At 46.6% G+C, this 11822-nt stretch overlaps 1 long non-coding RNA gene across 1 annotated transcript in view; it reads right to left on the bottom strand.

Annotated features, from left to right (window-relative positions):
* Positions 1 to 356: 356 nt before the first annotated feature.
* LOC135917548 (uncharacterized) overlaps positions 357 to 11822 on the bottom strand; it is a 31044-nt gene continuing 19578 nt past the window's right edge. Inside the window, exons 3-5 of the long non-coding RNA XR_010569320.2 lie at positions 6086 to 6196; positions 3027 to 3140; positions 357 to 700 (exon numbers count right to left, since the gene is read on the bottom strand). This is a non-coding gene — a long non-coding RNA (uncharacterized lncRNA). The remainder of the gene's footprint in view (positions 701 to 3026; positions 3141 to 6085; positions 6197 to 11822) is intronic.

Raw genomic sequence — 11822 nt, 5'->3', positions numbered from 1 at the left:
TAGTTTTACGTTATAGGGACCCTGAACAGTATGTCTTGTCGTGTCTATACAATAGAGCTAAACCAAACGCTCAACCACAAGCTAACACCACAAGCGTAAGCATGCAGCTCTTGTTTTCGCAATTCAACTAGCGTGAACCAAAGCTAAACCACAGGCAACTTTTTTTTTCTATTCTTCGGGAGGATTTGTCGCGGGTCACGTGGAGAAAAAAAGAAAGTCAGGTGCAAGCTTCCAACTTTGCATCTACCCCTGAGTCAAAGCATGCGCACACTATCTGTGTGTGGAGTTAATGTGAAGCTACACATTGCATGAATTGCGTATGGTATAAGTCTTTCGTCAGCACCCATATGACACAATGACGCGAGTACATTTTTTATTTTGAATATTAGCGCCACAGTTGTTCTTGCTCGCAAAACCAAGTATCAGAACATCCGTGCATCTTCCCAAGAAACAGTTGTCTGCCAGATGTGCCTTTCTGTTGTCCTTGTCGTTCTGCTTGCGCTACAACCAAATACGATATGTTATACCAAGAAATCCCTATAGCTATCCCCATCGACTTCCGAAGAAAATTTCGGCTTGTCCTTGTTTTACTACTTATGCCTGCAGGTGCACTCTCCATCGATGCATACTCCCTTGGCAGCGCTTGGTCTTCCCGGGTACTTAGCAATGCATACTTTCCTGCACTTCGCTTTATCGCAATCTGTAAGAAGAATGAAACAAGTTATTTTTTTGTTGTTGTTGTCAAAAAGTGAGAATGGGCATTAACAAATGTCAAACAACAAGTGTCAAATGCTGTGTCAACAGCTTAGGCGATGCGCGAGAGATGTCTATTGGCAGCCTTTTTCACAAGGCATGCTACTGCGTACTAGCATGCGCTCCAAACACATCACCAAAACATTTGCTTGCAATTATGGCACTGCAATAAAGGGGCGCTGAAGATAAACGTGATATTAGCTTAGAATGACAAACCACCCATTCAATATACTCTGCTTGTTCATTTCGTGGCAGGAAGTTTATGTTAAAGTAGCCATGGGAGGAGAAATTTGATTTGTTTATTTTTATTATTTCGCTCCGAAACCTCATCACCGACACGTCAGTGTTACGTCAAGGATATCTAAGCATTTTTCTTATTTGGTGTATTCTGGCACAGTAGAAAATATCGAAACTTGTCTTTGACTTTTTTAGTTTTAATTTAGTCGGGCTTTACGGATAAGTTGTTTAATACACCTGAGCAGATGCCGTGAAATTTTATGTCGTCACGGCTACATGGTGCAATTTCAAGACGACGTCTCCCTGTGGCTTTCATTTTTGTATATATTCTGGCTGGCCACCACCAGCTACGGCGTTCTGGTTCGATCCAGGGCAGGACGGCTGGATTACGATTGAGGCAGAATGCAAAAAAGTTAAGGGCACTTAGTTAACAGTACGTGGATGAAAGCAAAAGCACGCGACGTCTTTTCGAGGATGACTCATTTTACTAAACGTAATGGCACTGCTTGCACGTTGTCTTGTATCATTCCTCGCATCGCATGCTTCCGTCTCGTTCGCCTACTTGCGTGGACTCTCAAAGGAGCCGGTCGCAACTACTGATTGAAAAGTTGAAATGGAACATTCGTTAATCCGACCGCACGACAGAACTCACCGAAACATCGCATCGACTCGCAGCGCCGCTACAAACGGCGCTATATATAGACCGGCCACCGGTACCTTCTGCCTCTGTGACCACGTGACTTTTTGTACTATCTGCATCGAAGGTTCGTCCATGGAAGCCCACGACAGAACGCACCGAATTCACCGCACCAACTTAAAGCGCCACGACAAGTGGCGCTGTGTATAGACCGGCCATCGGTAGCATCTGTCTATGTCACCGCGTGACTTTTTGTACCATCGCCATCGAAGGTTCGTCCATGGAAGCCCACGACAGAACCCACCGAAATCACCGCACCGACTCACAGCACCGCAACGAGCGGCAATGTATAAGACCGGCCACCGGAACCGTCTGCCTCTGTGACCATGTGGTTTCTTGTACCGTCTGCATCGAAGGTTCGACTATCGGAGCGCACGACAGGATTCATTGAAATCATCGCACCAACTGGCAGTAGGTCAGTGCCGTCAGCGCTTTCGCAGAGGGAGGAGAACTAAGGGAACGCTTACATGATGAACGGCATCGGAGCCAGCTGTATAGGAAGACGACGACGAACGCGCGAGCAGTGCCGCGAGCGCGTCTCTGTGACTACGTGACTTTTTGTACCAGCTCCTGCCACGCCACCAGATTCCCCGCTTCATGGGCCATTTATTGCTTCCGCATTAAAACGGTCCTGTAGTTAGGTATCGGAGTACGTTAAAGCATCCCAGGCGGCCAAAATTAATCTTCAGTCCCCCACTGCCGGTGAGCCTCAGAATCAGGTCATAGTTTACCTCTGTAAACTGTTTAACTCTAGCCCCTGTGTGCCCGCGCATGCGTTTCCAGGGGAGGTACCCTGGGCGGCTTTTGTCGATATTGGGCACACGGCGCGGGGGCAGGAATGGAGACGGGTATGGAAGAGGCGGAAGAGTGTAGCAACCACGCTGCAGTAATGGAGGCAGGTAAGGGGAGAGGGGGAAATAGTGTGGCGACGGCGCTTGTGCACGTGACCTGCCCCTCTGTGGTTATAAGGTCACACGCGTAGGGGGTACCGGCGCGGCTGCAGCAGCGCTTGCGGCAGGGCATTGTAGGTGCGGTGATTGTGGCGGCGCTTGCGTCGGCGTAGTGTGGTGCCGTTCGGAAAAAAAAATGAATAATTTCATAAAGTATGCAGCCTAAAAAGCTTTGCTGGTTAACCATCCCGATATGAATGTTGCGGCCGCATGAATGTTTTTGCCCGTAAAACCCCAGAATTTTGTCAAAGACATTAAGGGAAATCAAAGCGGTTAGTGTTTTGTCTTAATTGTTCAGGGCAATAACCACATTTTTGCTAATGATAGAGGTCAGGAAATCTATTGTCCCTTTTTGTCCCAGATCAACTTAGTAAGGATGAGAGGCTTACCATCTTCAAGAGTGCAAATACAGTTCGTTCGTTGGCATTTTCCGCTTGCGTTCGGCATACGCCTCCTGTCTGCTTCTCGGCGACAAAGCCTTTGGCATCTTCGAACATTGCATGCTGCAAGGGAAAAGCAGAACCCCAAAGGCGGTGACCACAACCGTAATCTCATACACCTCTCCAATTCAGCGAACGACAGGAGAGGATACATCATCATCATCATCATCAGCCTGGTTACGCCCACTGCAGGGCAAAGGCCTCTCCCATACTTCTCCAACAACGCCGGCCATGTACTAATTGTGGCCATATTGTGCCTGCAAACTTCTTAATCTCATCCGCCCACCTAACTTTCTGCCGCCCCCTGCTACGCTTTCCTTCCCTTAGAATCCAGTCCGTAACCCTTAATGACCATCGGTTATCTTCCCTCCTCATTACATGTCCTGCCCATGCCCATTTCTTTTTCTTGATTTCAACTATGAAATCATTAACTCGCGTTTCTTCCCTCAGCCCATCTGCTCTTTTCTTATCCCTTAACGTTACACCCATAATCCTTTTTTCCATAGCCCGTTGCGTCGTCCTCAATTTAAGTAGACCCCTTTTCGTAAGCCTCCAGGTTTCTGCCCCGTACGTGAGTACTGGTAAGACACAGCTCTTATACACTTTTCTCTTGAAGATAATGGCAACCTGCTGTTCATGATCTGAGAATGCCTGCCAAATGCATTCCAGCCCTTTCTTATTCTTCTGATTATAACCACCTCATTATCCAGACTTTCAATTTGTACCTCTTATTAAGTTTCACAACAAGACCTGCCACTGTCTCATTGATGCTATAGAATTCCTGTATGTTATCAGCTATAGCCTTATTAATCAGGAATCCGACTCCTAGTTCTCGTCTCTCCGCGAAGCCCCGGTAGCACAGGACGTGCGCGTGTTTTAGCACTCTATATGCTTCTTTTGTCCTCCTAACCTCACTGAACCCTATTATATCCCATTTACTGCCCTCTAATTCCTCCAATAACACTGCAAGACTCGCCTCACTAGATAACGTTCTAACGTTAAACGTTGCCAGGTTCAGATTCCAATGGCGGCCTGTCCGGAGCCAGGGATTCTTAGCACCCTCTGCTGCGTCGCAGGTCTGACCACCGCCGTAGTCAGTTGCTTCGCAGCTGCTGTGGACTGAGGGCCGGGGTTTGATTGTTGTATTCATATAGGAGGTTGTGGTCAAGTACTGCACCAGGGTGGTCAATCCTGCTCTGGTGAGAAAGTGCGTTACCGGTTCTGCTCACCGGGATCAGGCCGCACTCCAGGCCTGTTTATGCCAATCTCTGGATACACTGAAGGATACACTCTGGATAAACTGAAGCGCAATAAAAGCGCTAAAGCTGTTGGAATTTCCGAATTTGTATTCGATATTTGAATTCAGATTTTTGGGAAATGGTATAAGAAAACGCTCTTAGAAGTTGAAGAGAAACCCGTTTCAGAACAGCGTAGGCTTGGTGTATAGTAGCAGTCATGGCTGATAACGACTAAACGTTCTGCGGTCGACGGGTGAAGTCACGTGACATAGATGGACTAAAGGAGTTTGAGCGAAGGGAAACATAATGAGAAAAAAAAAGGCACATGGGACGCATAGGCTCCTGCAGGCCCTGTGTCTTCTTTTGTCTTCATATTTCCCCGCGTTCAACTACCTTTATAGTCAAGACATAACATGCCCACTTCGCTACTCTTGCATAGATTGAGGCGCTATTTTAGGGCGCCATTCTTCATGTACCGATGGTCATTGCAACCGTTAAAAAAGTCGTTACAAACCCCAGCTAAACTTTCACACAATCATATATCATTCACCATATATCATCGGTCATCGCGTCTTTTCTTCCACTTCTCTTACCATCAATAAAATCTCTGGACCTGTACTTAAATGTGGCTACATATCTGGCTTTCAAATAACAACCTGAAACAATTTTTATACTTGCAAGCCAAGTACTATTTTTTTACAAACTAAGGAAGGCAGAAAGATCTATGCACGACTGAGTGACAACATGAAATGGCATTTTTGGGCATTTGTAAATAAATATTCGTGTTCTCCAGGTTAATTTATTGCGTTATTTAATAGGCGAAACCACAGATTCTCAGAAACATCAATCGCGGGATTCCGATGAAAGGAACAAGAATGAAAGCGCCCTCTTGTGGCAACCTTCACGGATTCATACGAAGCTCTAAATTCAGTGTCCATAGAAATTAACTCAATATTGGTCACTATTTCGTTCTGTTTATTCTGGACAGCTTTTGAAGCTGTGTTACTTGTGATATCGACAACTAAACTGTGTTTTCACATATTGAGTAATCCTCCATCAAATTACTTACTCATCGTGATGAGTAAAACACTCTTAAAGGCAAGCATACCACACCGCAAAATTCTTGACTACTTCTACCAGCGCTGACATACTGACCAATTGAAAAGCCTAAAGCTTGGATATGGTAAACACTGTAACTCACATCACCCCTTGACTCCTTTTTGTAGCAATCTTATTTTTTGTCCGTTACTAGGTATTTTGTCCAAGTGATACGAGTCCTGGGTCTTTCTTTATTCTACAGTTTTGTTAACTCCAGAGTTATTAATATTGCGCAATGAGTGCCATCCTCGTGAATAAGTAGCCACTTTTCTTGTCATTCCTTCGCTCTCGGACAGTATGCTCTGTAATATAGTAAGTAAATGCTGGTTATACTTCGTAGATGGGTGGGATTCACGAGTCTTTTACGTCTCTTTTTTTTCCCTCCCCCCGAGTCACCAATGGATGTCCTGGCATTTGTACATGACACTATGGTACACATCATTTATGCTGGCACCATCTGCGTGAAACAAGGGCTAAACAGTTCTTTGCGGCTCTCATAAAACATTTTTGTGGGTTATTGAATGGTCTTGCCAGCATTCATTTTACCTTGACACAAAAATACGATGGAACTTTAATGTACATGCTGTACCGAGCGGTTGCCGTTGTCGCTCAAGTAACGCACACGCACAAAAAAATATCGTAGAAAGTGAATAAATGAATGGCGCATATTACGTTCTTTGTAGTCGCATTTGCATATCGCCCCTTCGCAGTGCCCTATAACATCCACAAATTCCTGGTTCAGCTGGCCCTCGCAGAGGGCTTTGCACTCTTCATCTCTGCATGCTGCGTAGAAGAAGAAAAAAAGGCAAATAGAGGTTAGACAAAGGAGTAAATTGAAAACCACGTGCAAGGAGGGCCCTATAATCTAAAACTATTCCAATCTAGTTTGATTTCAATCTTGTAACGTCAAATTTACATAACTGCTGATATCAGGTGGTGACGCGCATGGTTGTTTGAACCAGCCAACGCTCTCCTCGTTTATAGGAGGTCACTTTAGTTGGCTTTCACAAAGAATAGCATTGCTTCTCTTGGCAGGTTTCCCTCATCTAATTGGCTAATAAGGAGCGAAGATCACGCAGCAGTGTAGATGTTTTCGGTGGGTCTGAGCCAGCGCTGTGAAACTAGATAACCGGATGAGTATAGGGCGGTGCCGGCGTCTGTGAGTGGTCGGCTTGCCCTTGCTAATCTGGCGGTGACTGGTAAAAAATTGCGGTGGTGTTCAACGGCAGGTTCAAAATGAAGCTGAAACGCATCCTCAGCGAAGCAGAGTTGGCAGAACAATGTTGTACACATGCCGAAATCTCTCGACCACGTTATGTTCCCACACAAAAAAAATTTTACACGCTAGTAAATCTACGCTCCCTGCAGCTTCCAGTAGCAAGCGTTCGAGTTACTGGTAGGCCAACCTGTTATATTAATTTGGGAACGAGGCAGTCTCAGGCTATTCAGAAACAAACGTCAGTTTCGCTTAGCATACCAATGCGATGCGCATACGTCACTTTGACGCGCTCAGTTTTCGCAATTTTGTAACGTCGCGTGAGAAACTGGCGAAGTGAGCGAACTGGGCGCAGTCAGAGAAGTATTGACCAATAACAGGCGCTAATTTCAAGAAAAGGAACAGAATGGTAAATAATTATTTTCCTTTGGTTTTATCATGGATAAACAGGTTATAAACACGTGATTTTCCATGGGGAGTTTTCGCGGTTTTCGCGACGCCCCGTGGCAGACAGGTGAAGTCGGGGTGGTGCGAAAGATTTTTCACCAGTCGTGGAAGGCTAATTGCAGAAACCTAATACAAACAGTTTGCAATTGCGTTACCTTATAGAGCCCCAAGTAGGTTTATACTCAGAAGGCGACAGAAAGTTTCTTTGCGGTGGCGTTATAATTTAGTTTACTAAGAGCCTCCCATGTTGCTAGGAGGAAAATTAACCACATTCCAAGCCAAGCAGGCATCCACGTCATTAGCACTGTCATTCTAGCCACCCCTGCTTTACACGCTGTATGACGTTATCAATTTGTTTTCTCTATCTTTGATATTTACGAATTTACATATCTCGAAACAACGGGGTGTTGGACGAGTTGGCGATGTTCAGCAATAAACCTGTTGCGCGCGGCGTGGATATGGCAGAGAACAAAACGGATATCTTCTCCTTTGTGGTGTTCATTCCACGCACATGTTTATTTCAATATAGCTTGCGCGTGCGTTGTAGTAGACAATCATCATCATCAGCCTGGTTACGCCCACTGCAGGGCAAAGGCCTCTCCCATACTTCTCCAACAACCCCGGTCATGTACTAATTGTGGCCATGTCGTCCCTGCAAACATCTTAATCTCATCCGCCCACCTAACTTTCTGACGCCCCCTGTTACGCTTCCCTTCCCTTGGAATCCAGTTCGTAACCCTTAATGACCATCGGTTATATTCCCTCCTCATTACATGTCCTGGCCATGCCCATTTCTTTTTCTTGATTTCAACTAAGATGTCATTTACTCGCGTTTGTTCCCTCACCCAATCTGCTCTTTTCTTATCCCTTAACGTTAACACCCATCATTCTTCTTTCCATAGTTCGTTGAGTCGTCCTCAATTTAAGTAGAACCCTTTTCGTAAGCCTCCCGGTTTCTGCCCCGTAGGTGAGTACTGGTAAGACACAGCTATTATACACTTTTCTCATGAGGGATAATGGCAACCTGCTGCTCATGATCTGAGAATGCCTCCCAAACGCACCCCAGCCCATTCTTATTCTTCTGATTATTTCCGTCTCATGATCAGGATCCGCCGTCACCACTAAGTAGATGTATTTAATTACCACTTCCAGTGCCTCGCTACCTATTGCAAATTGCTGTTCTCTTCCCAGACTGTTAAACATTGCTTTAGTTTTCTGCAGATTAATTTTTAGACCCACGCTTCTGCTTTGCCTCTCCAGGTCAGTGAGCCTGCATTGCAATTGGTCCCCTGAGTTACAAAGCAAGGTAATATCATCAGCGGATAGCAAGGTATTCTCTATAAACTTTTATCCCCAATTCTTCCCAATCCAGGCCTCTGATTGCCTCCTGTAAAGACGCTGTGAATAGCATCGGAGAGATCGTATCTCCCTGCCTGACGCCTTTCTTTATTGGAATTTTGTTACTTTCATTATGGAGGACTATGGTGGCTGTGGAGCCGCTATAGATATCTTTCAGTATTTTACATATGGCTCGTCTACACCCTGATTCCGTAATGCCTCCATGACTGCTGAGGTTTTGACAAAATCAAACGCTTTCTCGTAATCAATGAAAGCTATATATAAGGGTTGGTTATATTCCGCACAATGTGCGTATCTTTATTAAAGTTTGTGAGGCACCACTAAAATCACCTAGCACAGTATTCTAATGCTGTGGTGACGACGTTGAAGCAAAGATATTACCGTGGTTGCTTAGGGGCTTTGATGTTGCGCTGCTAAGCACGAGTTCGCGGGATCGAATCCCTGCCACAGCTGCTGCATTTCGATGAAGGCGAAATTCAAGATCGGTCTGGTACTGCGCATTGGGTGTCCCTTAAAGAGCCCCAAGTGGTCGAAATCAATCCGAAGTCCCGGCTACGGTGTGCCTCATAATCAAAAAGTGGGTTTGGCACGTCAAACTGCCAGATTTATATTAAGTAAGCATATGTATGCGTTTAGAACGTAGCTCTCCCCTGCGCAAACCTGTGCCCAGAAATACAAGCAACACAATAGCGGTGCGCATAGCTGTGGGTCATCGAATCTGAACTCATGGATCGCACAGTGAATGCGTCCGATACTATGTGCATATCTCATTGTCCATTCCGGATTAGTTTTTAGCTTTTTTCGACGCGTCCGGTGCGTGCGCAATATGGCGCATGCGTCTGACGCTCGAGAATATGTGCGCAAAAGAGAAACAGGCGCGCGCGGCGTTTTTCTAGAGGCCGCAAATGCATGAACACACAAGTAATTGCCAATATCACTGTCTTTCGCGTTCGTCACGTCACTCATGAAATTCCTCATAAAAGCGAGAGCGTGCCGATTTCTCCCCCCAACCTAGATAGCCTTTATAGACGTTGTGCTGTACTTGTGCTTGGCATCGGCCCGCATTCCTTCATCCTTACTTTGAAGTTCGTAGCGCTACACCTTGCCACATTGTGCGGCCTTCGGTGTCGCTCCGAGTAATGCTATGTTCACACTACGGTCGTAACGCGCGTAACAGCTCTTTTGGCGTATCAAACGTAACGGTTGTAAAAAACGTTACGGCAGTTAAGCCGGCACCTCTGTTCACATTTACTGCTGCTTAAATTACGGCTTTTACAACAGGCCAATCAAATTTGGAGCTGCAGAATGGACGTCACCAGCGGTCCAATATGGCTCCTGCCAACATGCGAGCGCTGGCCGAGATCGAAGAAATTCACGCTCAAAACAAACTTATAGTCATGTATTCAATCGCCCAAAGACGACGAAGGCGGCGCAGAAGGGTTTGGGTGCGGCAAGTATTTCTCGACAGGGCCGCGGACGGCAATTTTCACAACCTTTTCGCCAAGCTCCGAGTTGGTGACGCTGCGATGTTTCATAACATCATGCGCATGTCGCCCCAGCAGTTCCGCTTCCTTGAAAACCTAATGAGACCACTCATCGAAGTTCGGAGCACGCATCTGCGGCCATCGATTTTCTCGGCGGATAAACCAGATGAACTGAAAACAGTCTCGCAAGGCGCACTGCAAAAATTTTCACGAACACAGCCAATCGTGCGCACGGAATGGCGGAATGCCACTTCCCGCGCCCGGAGCTGTCTGCAGACGGGAGGACGGAAGTGTCGTCACCGGTTGTTGAAAGCCGAAAGCTTATCGGTCATTGGCTGTGTCGCAACGGTCGTAACATAACAGTCGTAAATGTTGCCGACCCTTCAACACTCTCACCCACGATTTTTGCGAGAATTGCGCACGTTGGTACCTTTACGTTCGCAGTCTGAACTAGACGCATACGCTTGTTGCGCTTCCGCTTACGTATGTTACGAAAAATCGGCGCCTTACGAACGTAGTCTGAACATAGCATAACGAAACAGCGTGTAATATTTCTTCGCCGGGAGTGCGAAATCAATCACTCTTCCGGGCACACTAACCTCGTCATCGTCGTCATCGTCTTGCTGCTGTCCTCACACACAAACACGTGTCACACATGTACAATAGATCTCTCCCGGGCTACTTCACGAGGAGTCCATCATGGGATCTTCTGGTTCACGCAGGAGTGTCTGATGGGCAAAACCATGCCGCGCGCGTTTTGGGGCGTGCTGACAACTTCGCGTAAGTCGGCAGTAAACGCCGTTCCTCTGTCAGTGATGAGGACTTCCGATGTCGCAGCAGGATGTTCTCCATGAACAATTTCACCGTTTCGGCCACACAACCTGTGGGAAGGCTTTCCGCTTTAGCATCTTGTGACGTAATCGATAGATACGATAAACCACTTATTCCATGATGTGGACGTCAGAAATGGCCCCAACAAACCTATACCTATCTGCTGGAATGGTAGTCGAGGAGGTTTAAGAGGCTGTGGCAATCCCGCTGGCCTTGTTGCTTTCTTGTGCCGTTGACGATCTCTGCAAGTTCTGGCCTAGTGGCTTACATGGGCGATGAGGCGTGGCCATTGGTAGCCAAACTGTCTTACGAGTTGAGTTACTCTGACTTACAGCTAGAGACTGAGCTTAGTCTGATTAAGCCCGAGTGTCGGCTACGTGTCATCCAAAGTGTCGGCAACGTCAGCAATCAAGCGTGACCATAGGTCGCCAATCTCACCTGTGAGTTGAGTCACTTTGACGCACAGCTAGGGATCAATGACTCTGATTGAGCGCGAGCGTCGCCCGGCTGGACAAGCGGCCTTCTGACACAAAAAAAAAGTTTGAAAGTGGGGGCGGGCGGGGGGGGGGGAGAAGACGTGCCCAATGTGCCCACCCCTTTGGCACCGCCCCTGCTGTTGCTCTGTATTGTTTCGTTTTTGCCCTGGATCCAGGCAACCTTCACGCTCTCCATAAGTATGGCGGATGCTACAGGTCTTAACAGCCCTTTCTACTTGTTTGAGCATGCCCAGCCACCAGAAGTGCCCACATAAACATCCCTTCGTTCAGACTAATTTCTCAATGGACCTGATGATCAGTAGGCCTTAGTTGAAGTTTTAGATCGGGCCTTGTGTGCAGATCACGATTGGAACATGCAAGCTTTGATCTCTTTAAAGTCGAAATAGCGAACAGTTGGCTGGTCATTAGCCACACTAAGAGCTTCTGAACCACAGAACTACAGAGAGGACTTCATCGCATGTAGTATCCCCCAGAGGAGTTAAGTAAACAGGAAGATGGGAGAGAGCAGTTCTTACTACATGTTGAGAATCAGAACACTACTCCGCAGTCTAGTCATACTTAAAGCACAGGAGACG

The sequence above is a fragment of the Dermacentor albipictus genome, chromosome 5 (assembly GCF_038994185.2).
Source record: "Dermacentor albipictus isolate Rhodes 1998 colony chromosome 5, USDA_Dalb.pri_finalv2, whole genome shotgun sequence".
NCBI classification, from domain to species: domain Eukaryota; kingdom Metazoa; phylum Arthropoda; class Arachnida; order Ixodida; family Ixodidae; genus Dermacentor; species Dermacentor albipictus.
The sequence above is the reverse complement of the archived record's forward strand: the minus strand, read 5'-3'. Positions and strand labels throughout refer to the sequence as shown.